We start from the raw sequence: 14,530 nt of genomic DNA on the forward strand, positions 1-14,530 counted from the left end.
TGGCCACACAGTCACATGTGTGATGCTTTGCTGCAGGCCCACACTTGTGTCAGGTTATATGGAGCTGCAAAGATGTTCATGTGATGAAGCCCAAAGCAGTTTCTCCCAACTTTGGCAGCATGTGTCATTTAATTGACCCACCTTCAAAGTGGTTGAAAATGGCTTTATTTTCCCCATCTGTTCCATCCCCAAGGTGCTGAAACTAATTGGGAAATAGGTTTCAGCACCTTGGACAGATCAGACTAAAAGCTGAGCTGATTCACCATCCTACTCACATGGACAATACCAACTGAAACTACACATAGGCTGTACCTTTAATTTCCTGCACTGAAATTCACAATGATTCACCTATTAACCCAAACATTTCCAGATTAATTTCTGTTCTGTGGCAGTTTTTGGAAGGAATGGGTTGTATTTTGCTCCCTCAACTAGAGCCAGTTCATACATTATGGAGAAACAATATTAATGTGACTCACACTTCATTCTCCCCATTCAGTAAAATGTGTGAAGTGGGATTTAGTGACCTGTGACTTCCAAATCACTGATCTTATCATGGGAGAGGGTTTCATATCTATCATACTCTACAAACTGTGTGAAATGTAACTGTTTTTCTGTTGCTGTTTTTATTTTGTGTAACAAATAAATCATGCCAGACAATTAAAATAGTATATTGTTTCCTTCATTATAAAGATAGATGCAGAACCACAGAGTTGCCACAACCAACAGAGAAGACCACACATATGGTCCTTGATTTCAGTGGATTGAAAGGTGTTTAGTTTTATGTTGGATTGTTAAAACCACTTAAAAAGGAAAGGGACAGAAAAATAAATATTCTGTAGGACAATAAACCCTGTACAGGTTATGAAGTTGTAAGTTGAGCATTTAGAATCCATCATGTGGAACTTTAATTAAATAACAAAGATTTATTTTACTAATTTTATGCAATAAGGTAAACAGCATAAAATACAATATTAGTGTTGAAAAATCTGTTGTTTTTCTGGTCTCCTTGGAGCTGGCAGGAATATATTATGCATTATAGTTTTATTAACTTCCACTGTTTGTGATGATATTAATGGCCTTTGCTTCAGTATTCACTGAAGCACTATTGGGAGCTGAATTGCACATTCTGCATTCATCCTTGTAATTGTTTCTGTTGTTATAATGATAGCTTCTGTAATTAAGAATAAGTTTCTGCCAAAAAAAATCATTACTTAGGTAAGGTTTTATTGTTCAGGAAAAATAATATATGATGTTATTTGATTAACATAATAATTTGGATTCCTGAGTACATAATATCAAGTAGGGGATTAATTTATGTCAACAAATGTGGATTCGAAACCTTTACTGTGCCAATTCAATTGTATTACATTAGAACATAAGAGAAATGACTCTACAAACCAATTAAGTGGAAAATAAATAGGACAAAAAGGAAGGTTATCTCATTTCATCTGTACTGTACTTTGCATTTCTGTGGCACATGGTGATTTTCAACAGAAAAGGAGTGACAAATTGGTGAAAATCAATCTTCAGAATTTAGAATAAGTAAATGGTTTTATCAAAGGAAATCCTGCTCCATTATTATATTGCCCAGAATGAGGAAAACTTTCCTATAGAAATATAAAATATGTGATTTACTATGTAGATACATAAATAAAAACACATGAACTTATTGAAGGTGATCTATCATTTTGGGCTGTATAAAATAAATTACAGTGGACTAAATGCTTATTTCTGGTGAAATAAAATACTGAAATAATTTTTTGCTCTCATTCACTATAGCCTATCAAGCAAATCTGTGTCCCAAAGAAGAATGAAGACTGAAAAGTGAAATAGTTGAATTGGAATGTATCCAATAACTCCAACAGTGGGTTGAACAGAAGCAATGGCTTCCTGGCACACTATAAATATTATAACATTGAACACCCCAGCCTTATGAGGACACTTTTGGCCAGTTTATCATAACCACTTTCTGGTTCCCAGCCTACATATACCACTTTCCAAAACACCCTCCACCATTCATATAGTCATCCACTCTGGCCTTAGACAACATTTTTCCTTCTGTTATTGACCCTCAATGACCATAGATAAAATTGAACTTGTTATCTGATCACCATATCTGTACATTTTGCATTTCTATGGCTATTCATACAGTCTGATTATAAAGGTCCTTTCTGGGCAAGATTTCATACAGTCCAACTGTAAAGGTCCTTTCTCGGCACCTGTTCCCTTTCTAGGCATCATTTCTGAGGAAGTAGACCAAGGCCTAATCTGCACTATAATAGTGCAGTTGAACACTACTTCAACTACCATTGTTTCATCCTATGGATTCCTGGGATTTGTAATTTGCTGTGAAACTAGAGGGTTTGAGAGAGAAGACTAAATATCCCATAAAACTACAAATTTTAGAATCTGATGGCATTGAGCCATCTCAGTGAAAGCAAGATCAAACTGCATTAATTCTGCAGAGGAGTAAGAGGGCAAAAAGATAAACCTGCCAGGCTTTTACAATAGTCCAGACATAAACTTACTAAGGGCTGGAAAAGCAAATGGTCAGTGTCAACAGTCAAAAACCTACATGTTCAAAAAATGGAAGTTACATGCCTTAGTAGTTGCCCCAATAAAGGGGCATAGGGACAAACAATCATTCAGCAGAACTCCAAGGTTCCTGAGAACCAAGACAGGGGCCAGTGTGTAACTATCTAAACACATGGAGAGCATGAAAGTGGGGGTCCTCAGTGGTCAGGGACAGGATTTCTGTTTTATCCATATTCAGTTTAAGAAGGTGAGTGCTCATCCACAGAGAAACACTGAATAGGCAGTTTGTGATGGACTTCCAAACAGCATCATCAATTAAATCAAAACTCCAATAAATCTCCCTATGTCATCTGCATAGATATGATATTGGAAAACCACCTCTGAAATAAGACGTCCAAGGAGAAGCATATATAATGAAAAGAGAAGAGGACTCAGAACTGATTATTGAGGACCTCTACAGTTACAGGGAAAGTTGATGACATGGGCTCGAAACAGATGGGCCGAAATTAGGGTTGCAGAGCATGCCCTGGAACCCTAATACATATGGATGGTGCCATCTTTATGTGGCGCCATCCATACATGGTGCACATTGATGATGTCAGGCACATGCCGCTTCCAAAGGGCGCTTGTGTGACATCTCTGTGCTGCCCCAGGCAGCTTACAGTGGCCTGGTGGTGTTGCCTCAAGGAGCTCTGGAACGGCAGCAGGAATGATCCGCCCCTTTCTCCTCTTTAGCACTGGGGTGCAGTGGGCACCAAAGGTGCAAAGGCACCCCTTTTCCAGGCCAAAGAGAAGCGGCACTTTGCCTTTTCTCTTTGGCCTGGAAAAATGCCATATTGGGGCTGCAGGGCTGCCGGTGAGGTTGCCCTGGGCCCAATGCAGCGTGAAAAGGACTGGCTGCGGGCTGCCCCTTTGGGGCAGTCTGTACTGACCCATAGCTACCTAACATGAAACAGCAGAGGAACAATCCAACAAAAAAGATTTAAACTAGGACAGAGCATTCCATGTTATTCGTAGTGATGATAACTGTAGTAGTAAGATCTGATTATCCAAAGTGTCTATCTTACAGAGAGATCCAATACGATCAACACCAGTGTTTGAAGCTGAGCCTTTGCCACTAAGATATCATTTACTATATGAGTCAGAGCTGCGTCTGTGGAATGACCTCTCCGAAACTCTGACTGAAATGGATCAAAAAGGGAATCATGTGTTCAAATAAGCCATCAATTGGGAAAGGGCCACCCTCTCCAAAACATTAGAGAGAAATGGAAGGAGAGACACAGGATGATAATTAGCACAAAATGATAGCTCTGGGGAATGTTTCTTTAATAAAGGGAGCATGAGAGCATGCTTAAAACAGCACTGAAAAATACCCTTTGAAAAGGAACATGTGGTTTATATAAGACAGAAACAAAGGCAGAAGGACTGAATAAAGAAATTGAAACTGAAGTCATTTATGAGTTTGTATAGAGTAGCTTCCAAAACAGTTTCTTGAAACTGAAGTCATTTATGAGTTTGTATAGAATAGCTTCCAAAACAGTTTCTTTTAATTGTGTAAGCATTTATACAAAGAAGTTGTACAAGGAATTTTACTAAAGGTTGCACAATATGCCATTTAAGAGGCTGCAGAAGTCATTGTACAGCAGTTGCACAAACTGATGTGCAAACAGTTGAAACCAGTTGTGCAATCTCTTGACTAACCACTTTGAACACCATTCGATGTGACAATGTGATTTATCTCGACAGTGCTAGTGGGAATTCTTGTTCTTTTAGCATCGCATTAGGGTCGCCATATGTGGGAAATCATTTGAAGGCACAGTGCAACAACAAAGAACATTATGGCCCTGAAAGACCAGCCTGGGGGCGGAGTCAGGATGTAACGTCCAGATGATACACACCCTGACTCCACCCCCAGGGCACCATGATACCGTGTGCTACTCCACATACATGAGGTTGCTGTAGCCCTGATTCTGCTAGGAAAGGAGCAGCGTCCCGCTGTCTCTTCTGGGCAATCTGTCGAGCCCCTATGTTGTGTATTTAACATACAATTAGTATATAAGAGTAGGATAAATTTATAATAGTATCATCTGTCTTCACAATAGTTATTCTAGAAGGGTTCATTTGACTTTAATAAGGATAATTACAAGTAAATTATTTGTGTAGCTTCAATTATTCTGCAAATATTACCTGAACCCTGATTTAAAATTATTTTTCTGGAGAACAAAACAAACCAAAACAACCTGCAGTGAAGCCTTCTTTTAAACAGCCACTTGTATCCACCTAATTTACTTTGTCACTTGCATATTCTTTGGTGGGTCATTATCTTAAAAGTCCATTTGTATAGAAAATTACTGCATTTCCCCCTTCTAACGATTGAAGAGAACACAATAATATCACAAGTTGAGACTGTAATGGTCATCCTCTGTCACCTACCTATTCAATTTTAGACTCAAATGATATTGTAATTTGCCAATTTCATTTAATAAATCACTCTTAAAATAATAAGATAAAAGTGTACGAATAACTGTGGTATAATATCATGTCATTTTAGTGTCTTTGAAATGAAAAGATTTCTTACATCTCTCTACAGTTATGTTTTCTATCTATGATATTTCGCTATAACAAACTGATCTTAAATGTTTAGTTTCTTCTTACATAGCAGATTGCCATAGCTCTGTTTCTGTAAAGTCATCAAAATCTAAGTATTCAATTTAGAATATTCACAATTCAAACATTTTATGTTCATGGTTACAAAGAAAAGCTGCAAATATCTATTAAATATCTAGGAAAGAAAGAGAGTTCTAGGTATGGGGTATAATAAATAAGACACCTTTCATGTTGCACACTTGATCCATACTATTGTTCATTTGTTTTAATAATGATCCATTACATTTGTGAATGTGCATGCTGAGCTGTCCCTCTGTGCTTGAGATTTTTTTGTTTTGTTTTGTTTTCTATAGGGACATGTTCATGAATCAAACATGATCAGCAAAGTATTATCCTAAAAATCAACTGACACAAAGGCATACTCATAAGCTGGCATTTCCTGCTCATTCACTAGAGCAGAAGCTTTGAAGGTGAAGTCTAGAAAGCTGATGCCTTCAAAACCAAAGACTAGAGTAGAAACACATTGGTCACTGATAAGCAGCACGAAGTCCTCTTGGATGGGCTTCTGCTTGTGTGATCTAGGGATGTAATTCTTCACAAATTTTCTTCACAAAGGAAGCAATGAGTAATTTTAGCAATTTTCCTTTTGCTTCAAGAAAGCCTTATTCCGACTAATTCTGTGCAAAATTTACACATGATGGTTTTGCACAGAAAACACAATTTTCTGCACACAAACCACTGTTTTTGATGTTATGCATATTATTTTCTGTATAGAAAAAGCTCTTTCCTGAGCAGAAAAGGTGATTTTTAATGCAAGTTAGCTACATGCAAATTTTGTACAGAACAAGTTCTGAACTGTAAAAATTCTTACCAGTCCAAAATTCTTCTTGTCAAGGTTTCTTAAGACTTGAAGAGCATTAATCTCTGTTTAAGAAATATTTTTGAATATTTTCCCATCCCTATTGTTATCTTCATTAATGGAAACAATCAGATCATAGAGCATTATTTGGATATAGCTAAAGCTCAGAAAGCAGAAAGCTCTCCCATGCAAGCAAAATTATGCTCAAAATACTTGGATGGGAGATCATCAGTGAATATCAGGTAATATTTCAAAAGAAGGAACTAGCAAAATCATCTCTGAGTATCTTTTGCCTAAGAAAACCCTATGAACTTAATGCCATCACCATAAGTCATCCGGTGACTTGAAGACACATACACACATACAACCATGTGTTTTCCATAAAATGGTTTAAAACTTAACTCAGCTTCTGGTGTATTGGGCTGAGACTTCTGCCACTAGAATCTGACGTAGTGACAAAGATGAGCCCTTAATTGGTGATAAACCCACCATGATAGGAGGAAGCATCAAAAAGCACTTTGTGGATGACCCTGAATCTTATACTGATCCATCCATCAAAAGAAGAATTCAGTATTCCTATTCCTCCCTCCAATAGTTCTTGCTCTCAGCAGATTTGTGTCCATTTGGCCGGCAACAATGTATTTGTAACTTCTATGGTAGCAAAATTTGGTTTAGCTGCTAGCAAGATTAGAATCAGTTTCTTTGATTGGAATGACAGCTAGAACCATTCTAGTTTTATGTTTTTATTATTTTATCATTTATGATGTATTATTGTTTTTTTGTTGATGGGTCTCTCTTATTAATTTTACCATGTTGTTTTATTTGTGGTTTTTGTGTCTTGGGGTTTTTTTAATACTGTTTTTGTATTTACTGTTTGGATCTACTTTATATTGTGACGGCTTTTAGCTTTTAACAATAAACTTCTATTCTATTCTATTCTATTCTATTATATTCTATTCTATTCTATTCCATTCCTCCATCAATGATATAGTGACCAAGAGATATATATCCCATACTGGCATTTATATTTATAATATTCATAATAACAAATTTTACAGTCAGCAGTTTACTCATTTTCTTAAATGGAATGTTTGTATTTCTTTTCTGTCTGCTTTTTAGAAACTATATATCACCATTAGTTTCTGATTTATTTCCCAACTCAAGGCAAGATTACAGTGCTCTAAATGGCTTGGGGAAAGGCCAAATGGTAGACCAACTCCACTTATATGAGAATTAATTACCTAAGAGGCTAGGTCGGTGAATACATGGAATGGGCTTTCTTCACAGTTGCACTTTTTGTTGTGTAACTCCTTCCCAAGTGAAATCAGTCTGGCTCCATCCTTGCTAATATACCAGTAGTAGCCATGACAACATTGTTCTATAGCCATGACAGCATTGTTCTATATGCCCCTTTCTCCTTAAAACAAGGTTTGCATTTCAGAACAGTTTCAGTATGTCTTTACAATTGTTTTACTAATTATTTTTGAACCTGCTTTCATTTTTTTAATCTATTTTTAATCTTTTGTTCATTGCCTTGAGACCTTGGCTGAATGAGAGGTTATAAATAAATAATTTCAAATAGGAGGTAAGGAAATAAAGTTATAAAATTTCGAAGGCTATTTGCAGTCAGCGTTGTCTTTCTTTGTACACATAGCTTAGATCTGTTAGCCATCATACAAGGTAATATTCATTCTCATTATGAAAGTTAACTGCATTTTAATTAGGTGCTTCATTGGGGTGGTAGGTGAGACCCATGGAGATATAGTGTCAGTACCAGGGATCATTAATATTATTGTTGTTTCAAAATCTCCTGAGTGTGTTTCTTGTATTTCTTTTTTCTTTTCTTTATAGATTACTGGAGAAAGAGCTGCAAGAATTATTACACTTTATGGATAGAAAATAAATTCACAAACAATAACAACAAAGAAATCCCTTTCACAGCCTTAGTTGCTGACAACAGTGGTTTCGTTCTCCCCCCCCCCCCCCTTCTAGCTTGAAAATTATGGGAACATTTATACCAGAATGTGTACCAGAATGTTGTTTTCTAAATATTAGTAATTTTAAAAGAAAGAAAGAAAGAAAAAGATAATTTCAAAAGAATGTTAAAAAATAATGGAATACTGTTAAAGTAGTTGCTACATCATTAGAAATACTTCTAAAATGCTTACCTACTGGCAGAAATTTGTTGCTTATCTACATGTCTTTACATTCATTTTTCCTCTCAGTTTCCATGGCTTTCACTTGTCCTATGGCTGAATCCAGTGCACATAATTTTCAATGTAAATCCACTGAAATTAATTGGACTTCACTTGGCAAGTCCCATTGAGATGGTAGCTTCAATAACACACTTACATAGGTTCTACATACCTTTTCCAGTGTGCAGATTAGGGATGCATTTCTTCACTAAATTTTAACATAATGGAAGCAATGAGTAATTTTACCAGTTCCCATCCCCAGCTGTGAGAAAGTCATTCAAAACTACAAAGTTTTGAAAAGCTATTTGTAATTTGAGACTTAACGAGATTATTACACCGACAAATTGTCTTGCCTCAGCTTGAGTTGAGTGCAGGCTGAAATTTTTGAAAAATCTGCTAAATCAGAGGTTATCGCACACCTCCATACTCAATTCGGAGCCATTACATCTGAAAATTAACCATCTTGAACCCGATCCATCTTTCTCCTGTCCTTTGCAAAGGACAGAAGTTAACGGTTCATTACAAAGGATGGGAGAAGGATGGATCGGGATTAGGATGGCTGATGTGATGCCTCCAAACTGAGTATGGAGGTATGCAATAACACATAATCTTAACAAAATTTTCACAAATTCCAGCCTGTGCTCAACTCAAGCTGAGGCAAGAAAATTTGTTGATTTGCTGGTGTGACAATCTCCTAGTTCTGCATAAAAATGATACGTAGTTGTTTTACACAGAAAGAAGAAATTTTCCAAGAAATCTGTGCAGAAAATACTGTTTCCTATGCAGAAAATCAACACTGTACAAATTTTGTGCAGAATAAATCCCCAATTGCAGGATTTTCTGCACAAAGTCTATGCTTTCTGCACAAAAATGCTGGGTTTTTCACAAAGCAACCATGTGCTAATTTTGTGCAAAATATATCACAAACTGTAGAGATCCTTTCCAGTCCAGGAGTCTTCTAAGTAGGATTTTTTTAACATTTGAAAAATGTATTTTTCAACAATTTCAATTATTTTAAAATATTCTTTCCATTCTAGAAGAGATAAATATGGCACATGGGAGCTATATTCTGGTATGGACAGCCAAAGAGTTCCAGGATGACGATGAAAATGGAATTCAGCAGAGGCTACCATGTCATATCAATATTGATTAAAAAGTGTATCTCTCTTACGGGTCTTGTACAATACCTGCAAGTTCTAGTCACCTTGAAGCTTGGGTGACTTTAGAAAGTCTGTAACACAATGTGATAAACCATAAGGTTTCTTTTTTAATTAAATGATCTGTTCTGGCAAAGAAAATCAAAGAAAATGAGGATTATTTTAATTGCTGATTTCCTTACATTACTTTTATTTTCTACCTCATAGCAAGAAAGGATGATATTTCCATATAAACAGGATGATTTTTGAATAGAGGGATCCTTGAAACCCTTTATAGCCACATCAAACCTATCCAATGCCACAGGCACTTTTAAAAAAAAATTGAATGACTCCATTAAAAAAAGACTAGCTTGCAAACAACTGATAATCGTAACATCTACATTTTCCAGAAAAGAGAGTGAACAAGAATGGACAGTTCTCAAGAGAAGGAACTAGCATGGAAACACCTTTATTCTAAACAATGGCCCGATTTAAATGGGCCTTTAAGTACGTCCTGCTGACGTACTAGGGTTGCCTTGGGGCATCCTTTACAGATGCCCCACAACCCTAGTACATCACCAGGATGTCAAAATGGCATGCCCTTCCTACATGGGTGCCACCATTTTGATGTAATGGCAGGCGAGGCCATTACCTCATGGCGCCCTTTCAGTGGCGCCGAAAAGAGCTCCATTTTGGAGCTCCTTTGGCCACATGTATCACTGGTGTGGCCTTTAAACAGCCACGCCAGCGATACAGAAAGAAATGGGCTCCCTTTCCCCGCCGCTGTCAGGGAGTCCTTGGGGCATGAAACCCCAAGGACACCCCTTTCCAGGCCATGGGGAAGTGGCATTTTGCCACTTTCCTGAGGCCTGGAAAAGTGGCGGATCGGGGCCTCCGGGGCTGCCGCTGTGGCATCTGAGGCCCGGAACCGTCAGGGAAAGGGGTGGTTGCAGGCCACTCCAAAGGGGCGGTCTGTATCCTGCCAATATTAGGCATTTCTTTCATTCTTTCTGCATTGATTGCACTAACATCACTGCTACTTTTGTCATACATAAATGGATGATAAGAAAGAGAAAAATGACCAGGTTAATTTTATTCAAAACTTAGTAAACCAGATATGGTTTTTACAACAAGAAAAAAAAAAACCTGTCAAAGTGTAAATAGAGGCAAAAAAGGATTAGGTTGCAAGACATTGTTCCATTTACAACAAGAGTTACTACTCTGTAAAGAATCTACAGTTTATGACATAGTTTAATCAAACAGGGAACATTTTGTCACTCACTACTATACCGAAGAAATAAAACGTAATACCTTCTCAATCTTGGACTGTATATAGTTTGATTGTGTGAAGTACCAGCTAGAGACTTTATCACACAGGGAAAATTGGGGATTTAAGCTGTCATTATCCTGGGAAAGTCGTTCGATTTCACACAAAGTGAAAATTTTCACACAACGTCACAATTAAAGAGGACTTATCCCAGAAATAACCAGCAACAACCCATTCATAAAGAAATTCCATGAATGATTTGTTGCTGGTTACTCCATGGTTATTCCCAGGATATGTCCTCTCTAATCGCGATGTGTGTGAAAATCTTCACAGCGATCATGTGACTTTCCTGGGATAATAACAGTTTAAACCTCTGATTTTCCTCCTTGTGATAAAGTCCTAGGTCTTTTTAATATTGGTTTATACTCTTTTAGGGGCTTTTTATACTAACCACCTATAGACATTAACTGCCATGGCAACATCATATAGACTCCTGGAGTTTACAGTGCTAGAGCTCCACCTGAGTATTCTAAACATATTTCCCTAAAGAGTGAACGCTTCACATGAGTTAAAGATGAGCAGATGAGTTCTGACTTCCAGACATCTGACCCATGTGAAAAGGAAGCCTACCTGCATATCAGTGCTCATCAGGATTTTCCCCTTTCATGGAGAAGCTGTGTGTATATATGTGAGTATGCACATATATCCCTGTACTATGTGTAGCAAACCTACAGCCAATGTGTCTATGGGCAGCATGTGCATTGACAGCAGGTTCCCTGTGTGAACAGAAAATAGAAAAGCTACTCTTGGGACTCAGTGGAGGACTCCAGAAAATGTAGCCCAAAAAGGATTTCCCCCCCAAATTCTGCCACTGAATATGTGATCAGTAGGGTGGCAAAGTCCTATGATGCCTACGAATTCTTCATACACTTCATACATTATTTTAATACCTGTGCATCTCAACTGAGTCCTTTAATCTTTTGCTACCAAATAAAGATCTGTAAAAGCCACCTCTTTTTTCAAACTCCCTGTATTCCAAAACACATTTGGACTTGCAGGAAGGTTTTATAGTCAAGCCACTTCCATATGTATGCATTTAAATATGAGTAGCAACAGCAATGCTTTAGAAGTAAGGTTTTTAAAAGTGGTTCTCATCATTTTTTCCCTGCTAGTTCTGTTAATTGGCTGAGTATATTTGAAATAAGACTCTGAAAAATATAATGGAAATACCTCAGATACTCAAACTCAGTTTGAATTTGGCATAGCAAATGAGTTGTTATAGAAACTGGAACATTCTGTTTAAGAAATAATGTGCTATGCATGCACTATAGAAATGTGAATGGTGGCCTGTTTCATAAATTAAATATATTCTTCCCTTGGGTTAGACCACCATTTGCTTTAATTTAATCATTTTAATTAAATTGAATAGTACTATAATACCCTTAGGGAGAATGTGCTTCATTTATGAAGTATTCCATCAGAAATACTCAAAATCTGAGCCCTTTCCTCCCCTTCTTTGTGAACAGCATGTTCAAATATCAACAGAATAGTGAATGTAATATACTCCCCACTGAAAGGGGGGTTCTTATGAAGGTTGGCATTAATAAGTGAGTGGAGTTTGCACAGTAAATATGTATGCTTTGACATAATATATACAAAATAATTTCAACCTCAAGCCTACAAGTTTATTTTAATAGATGTAAGCATTTTAATAGATGTGTGTGTGTGTGTGTTATGCATTTAAACAACTAATGCTTTCAGTAAATAATTACATATTTATATTCATTATAATCTTAATATATTTCTATTACAGATAAGAAATACAGAAAGATTTCACACAGAAAGTGTTATATTATTCAAAAATGTATTCTTCATACTGAGATAATTGTGCTTCTCTTAACAAATAGCTAGAACCAGGCTTTCCATTTAAGGCAATTTCTGCATATATATAAATCATCATTATTGTTATGATTACAAGTTATATTTGCTTTATCTCAGAGGCATAACCATGTTGGTATGGAATGTCAGTATGCAAAGGGATATTGCATCAACTTTGAGACTATGTGAAAGAAGCTATAGCATAAACGTCTGTAGACTTGATCTACTTCCTTAGATACATGGAGTAAAGTGATGCCCAGAAAGGACTTTTATACTTAGACCATATGAATAGCCCTAGAAATGCAAAACGTGTGGGTATGGTGGTGAAGTGACAAGTTCAACTTTTAACAATGATTGTTGAAGGACAAAGGGTAGGAGAGTGCATACTAACCTGAGGAAAGGGGAGACTCGGCGTTTTCAAGGTCAAGCTCCACGTGGAATGGCTGAGGGTGGAGAAGAAAGGAAGTGAGTCAGCAGAAGGAAGTGAGGGTTAGTCAACAAAGAGCCTTTCAGTGATATCAAGGAGGGGCTTATTGGGTTGGAGAGACTGAACTCTGCTGCCACCCAGTGGAGATAGAACAGAATACATAATTGAGATTATATTTCCTCCAGGCAGTTAAAAGGCGCAGTTCCTGAGGTAATAAAGAGTTTAAAATTTAAATAAAGAACAGAAAAATGGAAAGAATAGGGGTTAGAACTAGGGATATGGAGAGAAAGCTTCAACAATTAGAACCTAAACAAATTCAGGTGCAGGGTCGTAGAACCTCACTTGAACCGAAAAGTTCAGACAGTAAAATTCTGGAAGCAATTCAGCAAATAGAAAAAAATATAAGGCAAGAAATTAAAGACTCAAGAGATGAATTAAGGCGTGATTTCAAAATGGAGATTGATGAATTGAAGGACACTATTAAAGGAGTGACAAAAGATGTTAAGGTATTGGACAGCAAAATTAAACAATTAGAAATAAAAACGGGGAAGATAGATAACGCAACTAAAGGCCTAATGCAAACATTTCAACAGGAAAGAAGTATTATGAGAACGAAAGAAATCAAAGATAGGCAGAAATGTATCAAGATAAGAGGTGTAAGAGAAAGTCAAAACGAAAACTTATATGAGGAGATTGTACCAGCACTAGCCAAGTTAATAGACTGTTCCAAAGACTATCTAGACATGGACGTTGATAAAATGTTCCGTATCAGCTTGCCCGCCGCCAGAAACAGTAACCTGCCATGGGACATAGTGGTCTACTTCACGAGGGAGAGAATTAAAGACAAAATCATACAGGCCAGTTATGAAAAAAAGCGGCCGCCTGGCTCGGCAGGCAGGCCGCTTTGCCGCTAGATGCGGCGCGAACTACAAGCCCCAGATGCCTCTGGGGCTTGCCCCGGCCTCTGATTGGTGTGCGGGGCGGAAGCTTTTGCTCCCATCCCGCGACGCTCTGGGGGCCGGGCTCTATGGTCTGGGAGCTCCGGTCCTCCAGGGCAGCTCATTGGTCAGCTGCCTTGGAGGAGGAGTCTCCCAGATCAGGTGGTTTGGGGGCGGAGCCGGGGCCTATTTAAGGCCGCGCGGACGGCTCCGGCCCTCAGTCGGCGCTTGGCTCCAGCGTGGAAGGAGCCAAGCTGGAAGGGAGCAGACGGCTGTGTGCTTCTCCCACCCACCCACCGCTTTCTTTGTGGGTTTGCTGTCACAACTCTGGGGCGGCAGCATAGGCCAGGATCTGCACGGTGGGGTACCAGGGCTACGGAGCTCTGGTTTGGGAGTCCGTAGGGACCCGGGGGCAAATTGGGCAGGCGTATGGCCATTGCGGGGGCCATAACGCAAGGACGCCTCCCGGTGACCAGGGGCTTGAGAATATGTGAACACACGGCAGTGGTGCGGTCAAGCGGTGTTCATTAGCCCCTAGGTCATCCCAATGCCTGGTGGGTACCAGGTTTTGCTATCAGACAAACATGGGGTTGTTTGATATCTTCAGATCCTGACCTTATGCTTTATGCCAACCCTTCCAATGGTTTGCTTAATAAAGTTGTGGCCTTTCTTCCAATTTGGTCTCTTG

The 14,530-nt window shown here is 38.2% G+C and overlaps 1 long non-coding RNA gene across 3 annotated transcripts in view; it reads right to left on the bottom strand.

Moving 5' to 3' along the window:
• LOC149319662 (uncharacterized) overlaps positions 1-12,939 on the bottom strand; it is a 107,189-nt gene extending 94,250 nt beyond the window's left edge. For all 3 annotated transcript variants that reach the window (XR_016279886.1, XR_016279885.1, XR_016279887.1), the window contains exon 1: positions 12,869-12,939. This is a non-coding gene — a long non-coding RNA (uncharacterized LOC149319662). The remainder of the gene's footprint in view (positions 1-12,868) is intronic.
• Between the last annotated feature and the right edge of the window lie 1,591 nt (positions 12,940-14,530).

Source organism: Sceloporus occidentalis, unplaced genomic scaffold, assembly GCF_023333645.1.
Source record: "Sceloporus occidentalis isolate IW3139 unplaced genomic scaffold, rSceOcc1.0.p SCAF_2, whole genome shotgun sequence".
NCBI lineage: Eukaryota > Metazoa > Chordata > Lepidosauria > Squamata > Phrynosomatidae > Sceloporus > Sceloporus occidentalis.